Raw genomic sequence first — 13,670 nt, forward strand, 5'->3', positions numbered from 1 at the left:
CCCAGCCTTCAACACGAAAGCACTTCCCTGCACCCTCCACCTCTCCTCCCTGACGCTGGCCCTCCGGTCTCCCTCTTGGAAGGACTCCTGTGAGGACATCGGGCCCACCTGGGGGATCCAGGCTCATCCGCCATCGCCCCTCTGCAGTCTGCTCTGATACACGAGGTCACCCGGCCAGAAGTCCCAGGATTGGGACACAGGGAACTTCACGGGGGGGGGGGGGCGGGAGTGGGGGGGACTATTCCATCTCCTGCGCCACGGGCTGCCTCTCAAGGGCTCCCCTTTCTCCTACTTGCACTGCCCGAGTCCGTTCTTAATTCAGCAGCCAGACGGGGCCTCTTGCAATCTAACAAAACCACGTCAGCCCTCTGCTCACCCCCGCGCCCCGGGGACTGATCTCACTCAGAGCCCCAGAGTCCTTACAGTGGCCTATAGACAGGTCAATGGATAATTATTTTATTGTTCAGACATTGAACTTTCCAGAGCAAAACCATTAATCCATTAATCCAAAACCGATAAACCATTAATGGTGGAACCATTAATCATCGTGCTGGGATTTGGGGCTTCAGCAGGTATTGCCCCGGACAAACAGGACAGACCTTCACACTCCCCCCGCCCCGTGCTCCCCGTCTACCAGGTTCCCGCCTCATCACTCCTCCACCACACGCCTCCTTGCACGTCGGGGCGCCCTCGGGGTCTTGTCCCCGAGATCCACATGGACCCCTCACCCCCCTTCAAGTCTCTGCTTAAATGGCACCTCCTCCGCGACACTATCCTGGACCGCCCAGTTTCAAAAGTTGCACCATTTGCTCTCACCGTCCTCCCTGCCTGCAATATTCCGTCTCCGGAGTATTTCCCACCTCCTCGCCGACTCCTAAATGTGCCTTAACGTACTCAACATCCTTCTTTATCTGTCGCATTGTTGAGCTCTCCCATAAGGAAACAGGAATGTTTGACGTCAAGGATTTGGGCCTGCCTTGTTCTCTTCACCCTTAGCTCACCCACAGCAGCTGGCACACAGTTGGCCCCCAAGAAATATTTGTTGAATGAACGAATAAATGAACGAAGTGGGACTATGGCCCTGTCTCAACTTCTGTAGCCTAAATCTGTTCTGGAAATTGCATTTCAGGCCATGTGAGTGAACATACTGCTCCTTCTCCCTTGATCATCCTGACTGTCTCTTCTTCGCTTGTATAAAAAGGAACGCACGACCGCCAGTGTTTTGCAAAGTGTGGTCAGGGGACCACCCGCCCCAACAGCATTTGGGGAGCTTGTTAAAAATACGTGCTCAAGTCGGGGCGCCTGGGGCGGCCCAGTCAGTTAAGCATCTGACTCTTGATTTTGGCTCAGGTCGTGATACCAGGGTTGTTGAGATCGAGCCCCGTGTTGGGCTCCAGGCTCAGCGAGGAGTCTGCTGGGGATTCTCTCCCTCTCCCTCTGCCCCTCCCCCTGCTTATGTTCTCTCTAAATAAATAAATAAAATTACATATATATATATGCTCAAGTCTTTCCCCAGCTTTAATAGGCCCGGGGCCCGGGAATCTATATTTTTGATCGTGAAGAAATACTCCTCTACCCCATTCTTAGGCACGTGGAAGTTTGAGGAAACCTACAGGACGCACAGGAAACCTACACCCACCACCCCGTCCGTCTGTCCCGAGCCCGTGCACGGTTTCCGGCTGTGAGCCACCAGGCCTGGCCGCTGGCGGTGATCAAGCCGAGGACGATCACCTGCAAACGAACAGGTGGGCTTGGGATTCCCGGGGGCCCCTCGCATCTCCAGGTCGCGCTTCTGCCGGACGGCCCACCACTGCTCTTCTTCTGAGCCATCTCATCCGCCTGCACATTCCCCCCGAGGCTTTTATTCTTCGAAGGCCACAGGTTGAGACTGTCGCCAGCCTCAAGCTTCAGCTCAAGCTCAAAAGCTTACAAATCACCAAGTCCCTGGGACAGTAAGTGGTTATTTCACAGCGAGCCCCTTTTACAATTTATAAAATCCAGAGCGAGAAAAGGAGCTTTCTCTTAAAATCGTTGGCGTTTCTCCTTTCTGGTGCCAGAGTGGCTATTACCCGGTGTGTTGCTTTGGAAATCCGGCAACAGGTGGAGGGGATAATAGAGAATGTCTGATAAGTAGCTTGGGCGGCTCCTGCTGCTTCGCCCTGCAGCAGCCGTCTGATGTTTGGGTATTTGGATCTCAATCTGGGGGACTGCCATGTGAAAATGGGTCATTAGGTGTGCTGGGGTTTGGCATGTTATCTCAGAGCCCGGCTGCTTGGAAACCTTCACTACCCGGGCCTTGTGGACTGTGGGCGGCCTCGGGATCCAGCCCAAGCACCCCAGGTGGGCAAAAACCAGGGTGGGATTGGTCGAAGAAGAAGGAAATCCTATGTCTCTCCTGTGTTCCCTTCAAAAAAATAAATGCCTCTTTGGAAACAACATGACCTATTCCACATGGTAAAAGCCACGAAGTGGATCTTCATACGAGCACATCTATCACCCTTTTGATGTGTCAGGCCTTGGGAACTTTCTGGTCTGCCTGGAGATTGGGGAACCCAACTGAACCACAAGGAGTCACGGATAGAAAGGGGAGGAGAGAGTAGTGGTGCGTCTAAGGTCAGACCGTGAGATGCCCTGGGCCCACAGGCCGGCCGGGTCACCTGGAGGGAGGGAGGGCGGGCGGGCGCGCTCTAGAAGCGTCCCCATACCCACAAGGAGAGCTACCGCGGGGGCCGGCCAGCCCCGTCCTCTGCACGTCACAGGCCCCATCACGTGTAACGCCACAAGACAGGCGCTTGCTCTCCAGAGTGTGGCCCCTAGACCAGCCGCATCCCCGTCACCAGGGAGTCCATTAGAAATGCAGGATCTCAGGTTCCTCCGACACCAGATGGATGCTCATTGGCAGTTTACTGAGATCCCCAAGTGGTCCCGGGGTACCCTAGCCCCCGAGAGGCACTGAATTACGTGCTATTTTATCCCCATCCTAAAGGTGAGGAAGCCCCGGAGACCCAGGACGTTCCTAAGGGGTGAGGTCATCACTTGAACTCAGATACTCTGACCACGATTTGCAAGGGTCCCCCTTAGAGGAGGGAACCCGTGAGTTGAGCCTGCAAACGGCGGGGGTAGAGATGAAGGGCATTGTGTGCAGAGGGCACACGTGAGCCAGGGCAGGGAACAGAGGGCAGCTGGGACCAGCTGGGGCTCAAGCTGTGAGGTGAGCCAAGGGAAGGTTCCATCCGGAGAGGCTGGCAGGGGCCCAACCCGGCGAGGCCAACGAACCGAGCTTCCATGGCTGAGGCTACTGGTCCTTGAACCCGCCTTGAACATCGAATAGACCCTGGGAAGTCACAGGGCCCCGAGCCTTGGAGAAGTGCTCCATTTGCAGAACCTTCCAGAACTTCCGTGAGCTCCTGCAAGAAGGGCCATGTGGACACCTGGCAAGGAGCATCTACCCGACTCCAGAGGCTCCCAGGAGCCCCCCCTGGGGGCACGTGACCACATTTCCACCTGCTGGAAAGCTGCTCCGGCTGCGGGCAGGTCTGAAAGCGGGTGCGGCGTGAGGGCAGAGGGCCAAGACCTTCTCTGTCCCCCCACACCCCGGAGCTGCCCTCGGGGCCGGGGACAGGGGGCCCTGCTTCCCTAGAGTCCCCCTCGGGCCCCTTGGCTTCACAAAAGACCTACACCAGCGTAGTGAAGTCTTTATTGGTACAAGTGAAAATCCTCCCCGGGTTTCCCTGCACCAAGCAAAACAGGCAGCAGCAGAGATCCTTCGGGAAAGCGGTGCGGGCGGCGCGAGCCCTGGGAGCGGGTGCTCTGCGCTTTACGTCTGGGCTCACGGAGGGTCTCACGCAGCTCTGGACTTGTGCAGAGCGGGGGGGGGGGGCCGCAAGTGCAAGCCCGTACCACCCCCCCCCCCCCCCCCGCTGGGATCCCCTGGGCGTCTCTCCCCTTGCTTGCAGCCCCACCGTGCGCCCGGGCCACTTCCATCACCCGAGCAGCTGGGCTTCCACACCTGTGCGGCAGCAGGTGCAAGGGCCCAGGGGCCACAGGCAGAGCTGATGAGTCTGCAGCCAAGGACCCCAAGAAACCCTCAGAAGGACGAGAGTCCAGCACTCAGCCACTTGTCTTCTCAGAAAGTGGTTTCCCAAGCTGTCTGGAGCTACGTTTTTCCGAGAGGCCTCCAATTGTGTTCTGCGACCCCAGGCGGGAACCCCTCCACTCCATCGCTGCACGCAGGGTGCAAAAAAAAGATGTGCTTCCATTCCTCTGTGCATTCAGAAAATATTTACCAAAAAAATAAAAATCTAATTTGCAGAAGATACTGAGAAAACCCCTGGGTGTGCCTTAGGGCAGAAGTTGCCAGATTTTTTTATTTTTTTTCTGGGCAGTCTTAGAGTCTCTATAATTTTTCATGGCACCTGTAAGGCTACAAGAAATCCCTAAAAAGCTTTTTTTTTTCTAAAAAAACTTTTTTTTTTTAAATCAAGCAGCTAGGGCCAAAAGCTTCATAAGTCTTTTTGGTCTAATAATGTCATAGCCCGTTGAAAAGAAAATGCACAGAGATGGAAAGGAAAAGCAATCGTTTTACACTGTTCTTCAATACACACAAGTGTACAAATGGAGTGTGTGGGCCTGTGGGGCACCGCAGAGCTCCTCCCACCCTGAACTCAGATTGGAAATGACCACCCTCATTTCCCGTAATGCGCTGACTTCCTTTTTTTTTTTTTGTATATTTTTTTATTGGAGTTCGATTTGCCAACATATAGTATAACACCCAGTGCTCATCCCGTCACATGCCCCCCTCAGTGTCCATCACCCAGTCACCCCCACCCCTGCCCACCTCCCTTTCCACCACCCCTCGTTCATTTCCCAGAGTCAGGAGTCTCTCATGGTTTGTCTCCCTCTCTGATGTTTCCCACTCATTTTCTCTCCTTTCCCCATTATTCCCTTTCACTATTTGTTATATTCCCTGAATGAGTGAAACCATATGTTTGTCCTCTGATTGACTTACTTCACTCAGCATCATCAAGACAGTGCGATACTGGCACAAAAACAGACACATAGATCAATGGAACAGAATAGAGAACCCGGAAATGGGCCCTCAACTCTACGGTTCAACTAAGATTCGACAAAGCAGGAAAGACCATCCACTGGAAAAAGGACAGTCTCTTCAATAAATGGTGCTGGGAAAATTGGGACAGCCACGTGCAGAAGAAGAAAACTAGACCATTCTCTTACACCGTACACATAGATAAACTCAAGATGGATGAAAGATCTTAATGTAAGACAAGATTTCATCAAAATCCTAGAGGAGAACACAGGCAACACCCTTTTTGAACTCGGCCACAGTAACTTCTTGCAAGATACATCCATGAAGGCAAGAGAAACAAAAGCAAAAATGAATTATTGGGACTTCATCAAGATAAAAAAGCTTCTGGACAGCAAAGGATACAGTCAACAAACTAAAAGACAACCTCCAGAATGGGAGAAGAGATTTGCAAATGACCCATCAGATAAAGGGCTAGTATCCAAGATCTATAAAGAGCTTATTAAACTCAACAGCAAAGAAACAAACAATCCAATCAGGAAATGGGCAAAAGACATGAACAGAAATCTCACAGACAAAGACATAGACGTGGCCAACACGCATATGAGAACATGCTCCACATCACTGGCCATCAGGAAAATACAAATCAAACCCATAATGAGATCCCACCTCACACCAGTGAGAATAGGGGAAATCAACAAGACAGGAAACCACAGATGTTGGCGAGGATGTAGGGAAGGGGGGACCCCCTGCACTGTTGGTGGGAATGTGAACTGGTGCAGCCACTCTGGAAAACTGTGTGGAGGTTCCTCAAAGAGTTAAAAATAGACCTGCCCTACGACCCAGCAATTGCACTGCTGGGGATTTACCCCAAAGATGCAGATGCAGTGAAACGCGGGGACACCTGCACCCCGATGTTCACAGCAACAATGTCCACAGTAGCCCAACTGTGGCAGGAGCCTCGGTGTCCATCGACAGATGATGGATAGAGAAGCCGTGCTGTCTATATATGCTGACCTGCTTTGGAAGGGAGGAAATGCCCAAATCCCAGCTTCCCGAAGAAATGATGTCATCAAAAGGTGTGTCGCAGCATCTGGGGAAGCAGGACTTGCCTCGAGCTAGTACTTTCCTCAGTGACCGACAGGTGTCGCTGTGGGTTTCTTTGCAAACTGAACACCTGCCGCAGCACCGGGCACTGCACGGGGCATCCGGGCACGCGGGTGCCGTTGGGTGCCGTTGGGTGCCGCGACCGCCGAGCCCCACGCGCTCTGCACACAGGCTCTCACCGCACTGCGCGACCACCGCACGAAGCAGGGACCCCCATCCGCCCCTTTCACAGGTGAAGAAACTGATGCCCGACAGCAGGTGAAGGCGCTTGCTCAAGATCACCAGGCACGGCGGGGACTCACACCCAGGCCAGCCGGAGCCAGAGCCCGTGCTCCTCACCTCCCCGGCCCCAGCACAGTCCAAGGCCTGGGTTCAAGGCTAGGCTGAACTTACTCACTGGCTGTGTCTTTTCACGAGTGTCCCAACCTCTCTGGTGCTTGAGCTCACAACTGCCGTTTGTGTACCTCAGGCAGCTTTCTGCAAGTGGATGGGTTTTTTTTTCTTTTTTAAAAGATTTTATTTATTTATTCATGAGAGACACACAGAGAGAGGCAGAGACGCAGGCAGAGGGAGAAGCAGGCGCCCTGCAGGGAACCCGATGCAGGATTCGATCCCAGGACCCCAGGGTCAAGCCCTGGGCCAAAGGCGGTGCTAAACCACTGAGCCCCCCAGGGGGTCCCAAGTGGATGGTTTTTACAAGGGACACAGGATGTATGGAGAAGGCTCGGCACTAACTCAGAGGCAAAACCTCCTACGATGGGAAAAGGAGAGTCGAGGAAGTAGAGAGAGGCGGGAAGAGGAAATCCATGTCAAGGGCAGGCCCTGGAGCAAGACTTTCAGGACCACAGGGAAGACACAGCGCTCGGCCCGGACGCCCCTGGCTTGGGCATCTTGACGACTGGCCTGGAGCTGACAATGCAGGATTTTTTAATCACTGAGTTCAAAATGGATGGGAAAATGCGTGGTGCCTGATGGAAGCTTTTAGTCCTAATTGCTCAAAAATAATAACAATAAAACCCCACCAGCCTCTGTAATTCCCAGGCAGTGCTTTTCTTTTCATTAGGCATTTCTATCTGCTCGTGATGCTATTGTCAAGTGTTCATCAATGCTAATGACGCAGTTCTCCAGAGCCCCATTTTGCCCCAGAAACTGGAAGGGACATTGTTAAGAAAATACATTCCTCACGCCACGATGGATACGTCAGACGGGAAGCGAACAGAACGCGAGCCGGGGCCTCCTCCGCAGCTAAGGGGCTGGGGGTGGGGGTGTCCTTGCAGGGCTCGTGGAATCTGCCAGGCCTGAGCCCCGGGTCCCCCGCTGTTGCCCACGGGGAAGAGTCCGCCGTCGGGGAGTGAGGGGAAGGTGACATTCGAGACCCCTGTGTCCCGGTCCCGGCTCTGCCACTTAGCGGCAGGTCAGGAGGGAACGTTCTCCCGGGAAAGCATCACACCCACTGGGCCGAGGTCCCAGGCAGAGATTTTGGGTGCTGGCCTGGGACCTCGCCTTCTGGATGCTTTCTTTACGGCTCAAGTTTGGCAGAACCCGGGCAGGCGAGGAAGTGGCCCCACGTGTATACTTTGGCTTCAGGCTCCTGGGCTCGGGTCCTAGGCCTGCCCTTTCCCAGCTCCTGACCTCCGGCAGGTCTCGGGACGCTCTCTCTGCCTTTGCTTCGCCGCAGGCAAGGTGGACGTCCTCGGGTCTTACAAGGATTGAACGGGTTAAAACACGGGAGCGAGATACACAGGAAGCGCTCGGCACGCCAGTAAACACACGCAAGCACTCTTGATAAATGATCAGTTATGAAGGGGGGTCAGCAAACTTCTGTAAAGGGCTGGACGGTAAATACTTGCAGCTTTTTTTTTTTTTTTTTAAGATTTTATTTATTTACTCACGAGAGACACAGGCAGAGGGAGAAGCAGGCTCCACGCGGGGAGCCCGACGCGGGACTCGATCCCGAGACCCTGGGGTCACGCTCTGGGCTGAAGGCCGATGCTCAACCGCTGAGCCAGCCAGGTGCCCCCACTTGGGGCTTTCTTTACAGCCTTGCACCCCCTCTGACACAAGTGTTAAACCGAAACACACGAGCGTGGCCGTGTCCCAATATAGCTTTACTTATGGACACCGAAATGTGATTTTCACCTAGGGTGGAATCTTCAGACACTTTTCTTTTGTTTTTTTTCCCCCATCACTAAAATACGTTAATGCATCGGAGTTCGTGGGCCGTCCAAACCAGGGGCAGGTGTCTGCTGACCCTGTTTTAGGGTCCTAATGTTATTCATCTCCAGTCAGTGAAGTCTCTGGCCTGAGACATGTCCCTCTTCCTCTTGTTCTTCACGGAGAGCCAGCAAGTCCTGCAAAGGAAAACATTCTGGGGATGCAGAGCGGAGCAGGCCCCGATTCGAAGGGTGAACTCTTCGCCAGCCGCACTGCGTTCGTGAGCCAACACACAGGTCTAAATTTGTGCATCTTCCAGCTCTGGGATTCCTGGTTCTTCCTTCAATCTCTTGATACTGTTGGAAAGGATTCATCGATGGACATTTTACAGATGAGGACACCAAAGTCTGGAGGGGTTAAGGGATTTGTTCAGGGTCATAAAGTCTGTGAGTGCCAGAAGCAGGATTTGAACCTGTGATCCCTGAGCCCCAAATCTGTGGCCTGAAGTGTTAGGCGGGCGAGGCGGCCACGTCAGCGTGCGGGCTCAAGACCTCGGCAAAAGCAATACGACGGCAAGGAAAAAGGCTTGGGACACAGGAAGCTGAGATCTGGTGGCGATGGGACTGTCCTGCAGAATCACCTGGGGGCCCTCTGCCAGCGTGCGGGCTCCCGGGCCACATCCTAGATGCCCTGAATCAGCCTCTCTGAGGGGGTGGATCCTAGGAATCCGAATTTGAGCAAGCAGCCAGGTGATTCTGGGACTTGCTGTACTGGGCCTGTCAGCGTTGATCCACTTAGCTCGTAATTAATTCATCCAAATAATTCACCGAGAGGTGCCTGGGGCACTGGGAAGCAGCTGAGTCAGGAAGGCCTGGATTCAAGTCCAGGGCCTATTTTGTTCCCCTCTGCATCTGCATCCGCTCTGCCCAGTTTTGGATTATCCCACAGCCTTATTGAGCAAGAAAAGGAAAAAAAGAACATTTTGGGACAACCCAGTATTTTATAATCCAATGTTTTGTCGACATCTTTATTTCTTTCAGAAAGAACACAACCCACGCCATTTGGCTTGACAACCTCACATGTGTATATGGTTTATACAGAGAACTGGTTTTGGGCGGGGGCCGGGGGCGCGCTCACAGGATGACGTGCAGATGGCGGCTTAGCCTCTGCGACCAGGGGCCCGAGTCCAAATATTGCTGCCACCACCTTCCAGATGGGTAACTTCACAGAGGAAATTGCAACAGTTTACATTTAACAGGGTTGCTTTTAGGATGAAATAAGTTCATCTAGGCCTGAGGTCTGCAAACCCAAGTGTGCATCCAAGTCACCTGGAGGGCAGGTTACCACACCGATTCCAGGCCCACCTCCAGCGCTGCTGATGTGTCGGGTCTGGGGTGGACCCCGAGAATCTGCATTTCCCACAAGTTCTCAAGTGCTGCTGCTGTTGCCGGGCTGGGGATCCCCCTTTGAGAACTACAAGTGCAGGTAAATAGCTCAGGCAACGTGTCTGACCCTCAGCATTGCAATCACTGCAAGGATTTCTTGGTCTTGCTGTCATTCTATATAGGGGCACTGCAATGACCTTTGCAGGGCTCACAGGTGCTTTTTATTTTTTTTCCTTTTAATATTTTCCAAGGAGTATTTTTTTATGAGTTAAGTCATGATTCAAAATCCCAGGGTGGGGATCACCGTGTGCCCAGGTCTCCCTTCCACATCTGGGGCAAGGACGGAGGGCAGAGAAGAGGTGGCACCAGTTCAGATGACCCCAGAAATGTGCTGTCCACCTGGTGGTCATCCTCGCTGACAGCCGGGAAGCTCGGCCAGCAGTTCCTGGTCTGGGTCTGGTTGGGAAGGCAGCTGCCGAGGGAACAGTCCGGTAGTTCTTGGCTTTGGGTCTTCTGTCTTGGAGCAGGTGCTAAAGCAGCTCAGTGCCGTGGGGCCCAGCTTCTGACGGCCTTTGCGCAGCCTGGTCCGGTCCGGCCTCTACTCGCTGGACACACGCTCGTGGAAGGGCGACTGTGGACAGCGCCCTCCAGCCGACCGCTCCGTGAGAACGATGAAGACTGAGGTAGGTGCGGGGGATCCTGGGGCCCAAGCACACATCTGCTGAGATGCTGGGAACACATCTCCCGGGGGGCACTTCTTCCTGTGACCCCTGGTGACAAGAGCCCCCACCCACCCGCACGGACCCCATATGTGCTCTGGTTTTCCCAGTTGTTCTGCATGATGTACATCTGCTTCTCCCAAGCACCAGCTGTCCGTGCCCAGCTGGGAGCTGCTTCCTCAGCGAGAGCCCAGGTAACTCTGCAACGAGGGCTCATCACAACTCTTTCTAGTCCCCATGGGTGGCCTCGCCCAGGAACCAAACCATTAAAAGCCTCGCACACAAATCCAGTGGCAGGTGAGGTGACATTGCCATTCGGAATGTCCCAGCCACACCTGTCTGGATGTTTAGACTGTCACCACACACAGACGTCTGGAGCAGAACTGGCACCAAACGAGGACAGTGCCCAGCATGACCGGAGGGCTCCGTGTGGATGGCCCCCTGAGCCTGTCCAGTTTCCACTCTCTGAGAGCAACGAATACCTCGGGCCTCGCTGCTCCAAGAGTGATCCAGGACCAGCACCGTCAGCATCACCGGGACACATTACAAATGCAGGTTCTCAGCCACCCCAGACTTGCAGAGTCAGAATCTGCATTTTGACGAAATGGCCAGGTGGCCTGTATGCCCAGGACAGTTTGAGAAGCGCTGAGCGAAGGGGCTTACTGGGGAAGGCGCCCACGGGAAATTGGGACTGCAATCTTGGCCTAGTAACTTAGTAACTGGGTGATGAATGGAATATCCTCCCTGGGCCCTCCGAGCCTCGGCCTTCTCATCTGTAAGATGGGAACGATGGTGACACGGCCGTTGCAGGCTTAATTCATCCCTATGCCAGATATCTGGGTGCCCACCATGTGCCAGGAGCCATGAGAGGCGCTGGAGCTGCAGCATGAAGAAAGGATAAGACAGGCCCTGCCCCTAGCCTCTTGGAACCTAGGGTTGGTTAGGGGGCTTAGGAATTCACGACACAAACCAGCGTGAGATGACGTCTGCGGCAGAGTAGAGGCTGCGGAGGAGAGGTGCAGAGTTGCCACCCCTGGGAGCGGGGGTCCCTGATGAAGTGATATCCATACTGACACATGAAGAAGGGCAGGTGAAGGTGAATGAGGTAGAAGAATGTTCCAGAATGCTGAATGTGTGGGAATTGGATGCACCTGACACCACAGTATCTGCCCAGCAAGGAAGGGAGAGTATTAGTCACCTACAGCTGCATAACAAATATCCCCAAACCGCTCTGTATTTAGAGTTAAAATTTGGCATGTAGCTCTCTCCTCTCCTTTGGGAAATTAAATTATATGCTCAGGGAAGGAGGATGCTCTGTTTGTATTTTGGGGGGCGGGGGCAGGTAAGCGGACAACCATCTCCTATGTGCCTGGTGCTTGCTAATAGGAACTCAATACCTCCTTCTCAATGAACTGGTGCTGTGTCCTCAGGCCTTTTGGTCGTTTTCTCCTAACACTTGGGATGCTGCGGGGTGGAGGCAACAGCACCAGCTTCTTCCGAACTTGACAGGGGAAGCGAACATTGATGAAGGAAGAGGGAAGAAGGACAGGAGGGAGTTTGAGAAGCAGTAATTGAAAAACTAGACAGACCGTGGAAGAATTATAAACAGAAAGCCCCATTCTGCTGCGGCCCATCAGAGCCAGAGGGGCAGCGCACGGAAGGGATGAGCAGAGAAATCCCAAAGACCAGGATCGGAAACAAATGAGCTTTAATGGAACATTTCAGTTCTGGAGAAAAATGCGAACACCGAGTAGAGATAACCACGGAGATAACCACTCAGGCACTACATTTGTGGAAGTGTCATCCAGGCACCAAACGGGGAAGAAGGAGGCAGAAACACAATTGGTTTAATTTTTTAGATTAATTGTGAGCAGTCAATAATGTGGCTCATCCGGGGGCCCAGAGGCGTCTAAGCTATGCTGAGTAATCTCCTTAGGTTGGTAATTATTGTTTGCATTTACAGAATCAAGGCCACAAAAAGGTGGTTTAGAGAAAGCCTCACCGAGCTGGGGGACCGTAATCCTAGCTTTCCCAGCACATCTGGAATGCGGCAGCGATACTATGGTTTCCAGGCGGAGTGTAAGAAGAAAAAGGAAAAAAAAAAACACACCAAAAAAACCTTCCTTTCGTCCCTTGCTTTGTGGCTGATTCACCACCAATTCCAAATAATTCACTTTTTCCCCATTTTTATTTTAATTCAAAAATTGGTTGGGCGATTTAAAAAGTACATAAAAGAACAAATAAAATAATAGTGTGCATTCCCCTCACCCAGAATTACTCACTGTTATCGTCTTGCCCTGTGTGCTTTCTTTGTGGTTTTCGTTTTAAGAAAACACATTTTTTCTTTTTTTTCTTTTTTTTCTTTTTTTTTTTGGTAACAACGAAACAGATTCCTTTGAAAAAAAAAAAAATCAATCAGTGCAGAACATGGCCAAGGCAGAAAGCGTGAAGATGATCCCCGATTCGACCACATTTGGTGGATGTCGTTGCAAACGGCTTTCTGTGCTCCCGTGTGGGGAGAAACCTCATGAGGGCAGGGCTCCCGTCTGTTCCCATCGCCTCTGGGTTCCCAGGGTCTAGGACAGTGTCGTCTAGTGTAGCTGCTGAGAGACTGGCCGAAGGACAGACGGTCTGGGCCAGGCTGTGTGCCACACTGGCGGCTGGTTTGAGGCATCGCCTCCCACCCCGTGCCCCCGTGTTCAGCTCTGGGGGGCATGCAGGTCCCCCGGGAAAAGCAGAGGCAGGTGGAGGAGGGAGGAGGGAAGGCCGAGGCTGACCTGCCGTCCGCACCAGGCGGCGCTGTGACCTGGCATCGGGCACAGGATGCCCTTTGTACAGCTCACTGGCCTCAAACCGATGAGGCTCCTTGCACCACAGGCCACAGTCAGCAAGCTCTGGCCGCCGATCCCTTGGCGCACCTGCAGCCCCCTTCTGGGCCTCTGCTACCATTGGGACGCTCAGGTGGATGCATCTAAGACAGGACTCGGATCGGAGGGTCAGAGGGTCCCTCCGGGGAGGGAAGGTGGCAGCCCTGCAGGCCGGGATGAGGATCGGAGGACATAACCCACAGGCAGTAGAGTTGGGAGCAGGAAAGGAGACGCTGAAATGAGGCCTGGGATTTGTTTCACCTCCCCCAGGACCTGCGGCCGGGGAAGGGGATGGATCCGGGTTTGGACGGGGTTGGACCGGTACGGGGCTGATGGGGTTGGGTGACGGTACGTGAGCGCTCTACGGCACTGTCCATCACTCTGCGGGTTCAAA

General features: G+C 53.5%; 1 protein-coding gene and 1 long non-coding RNA gene across 7 annotated transcripts in view; one reads left to right on the forward strand and one right to left on the reverse strand.

The window, feature by feature from the left end:
* Positions 1–13,670, reverse strand: part of KAZN (kazrin, periplakin interacting protein) — a 1,012,902-nt gene that overhangs the window by 305,179 nt on the left and 694,053 nt on the right. Inside the window, exon 1 of one of the 5 annotated variants that reach the window (XM_038531940.1) lies at positions 6,062–6,264. The exons of the other annotated variants lie outside the window; for them this stretch is intronic. The gene's annotated coding sequence lies outside the window, so the exon portion shown is untranslated. Of the gene's footprint in view, positions 1–6,061; positions 6,265–13,670 lie in introns of those variants that run through there. 5 annotated transcript variants of the gene reach the window in all.
* On the forward strand, positions 6,313–12,559 carry LOC111093979. Of its 2 annotated transcripts, none has more exons than XR_005356159.1 (2): positions 6,313–9,790; positions 10,215–12,559. It is a non-coding gene; the product is annotated as an uncharacterized LOC111093979 (long non-coding RNA). The 2 variants fall into 2 exon arrangements; XR_005356158.1 differs by having other exon boundaries at positions 10,218–12,559.

Source organism: Canis lupus, chromosome 2, assembly GCF_011100685.1.
Source record: "Canis lupus familiaris isolate Mischka breed German Shepherd chromosome 2, alternate assembly UU_Cfam_GSD_1.0, whole genome shotgun sequence".
Lineage (NCBI taxonomy): Eukaryota > Metazoa > Chordata > Mammalia > Carnivora > Canidae > Canis > Canis lupus.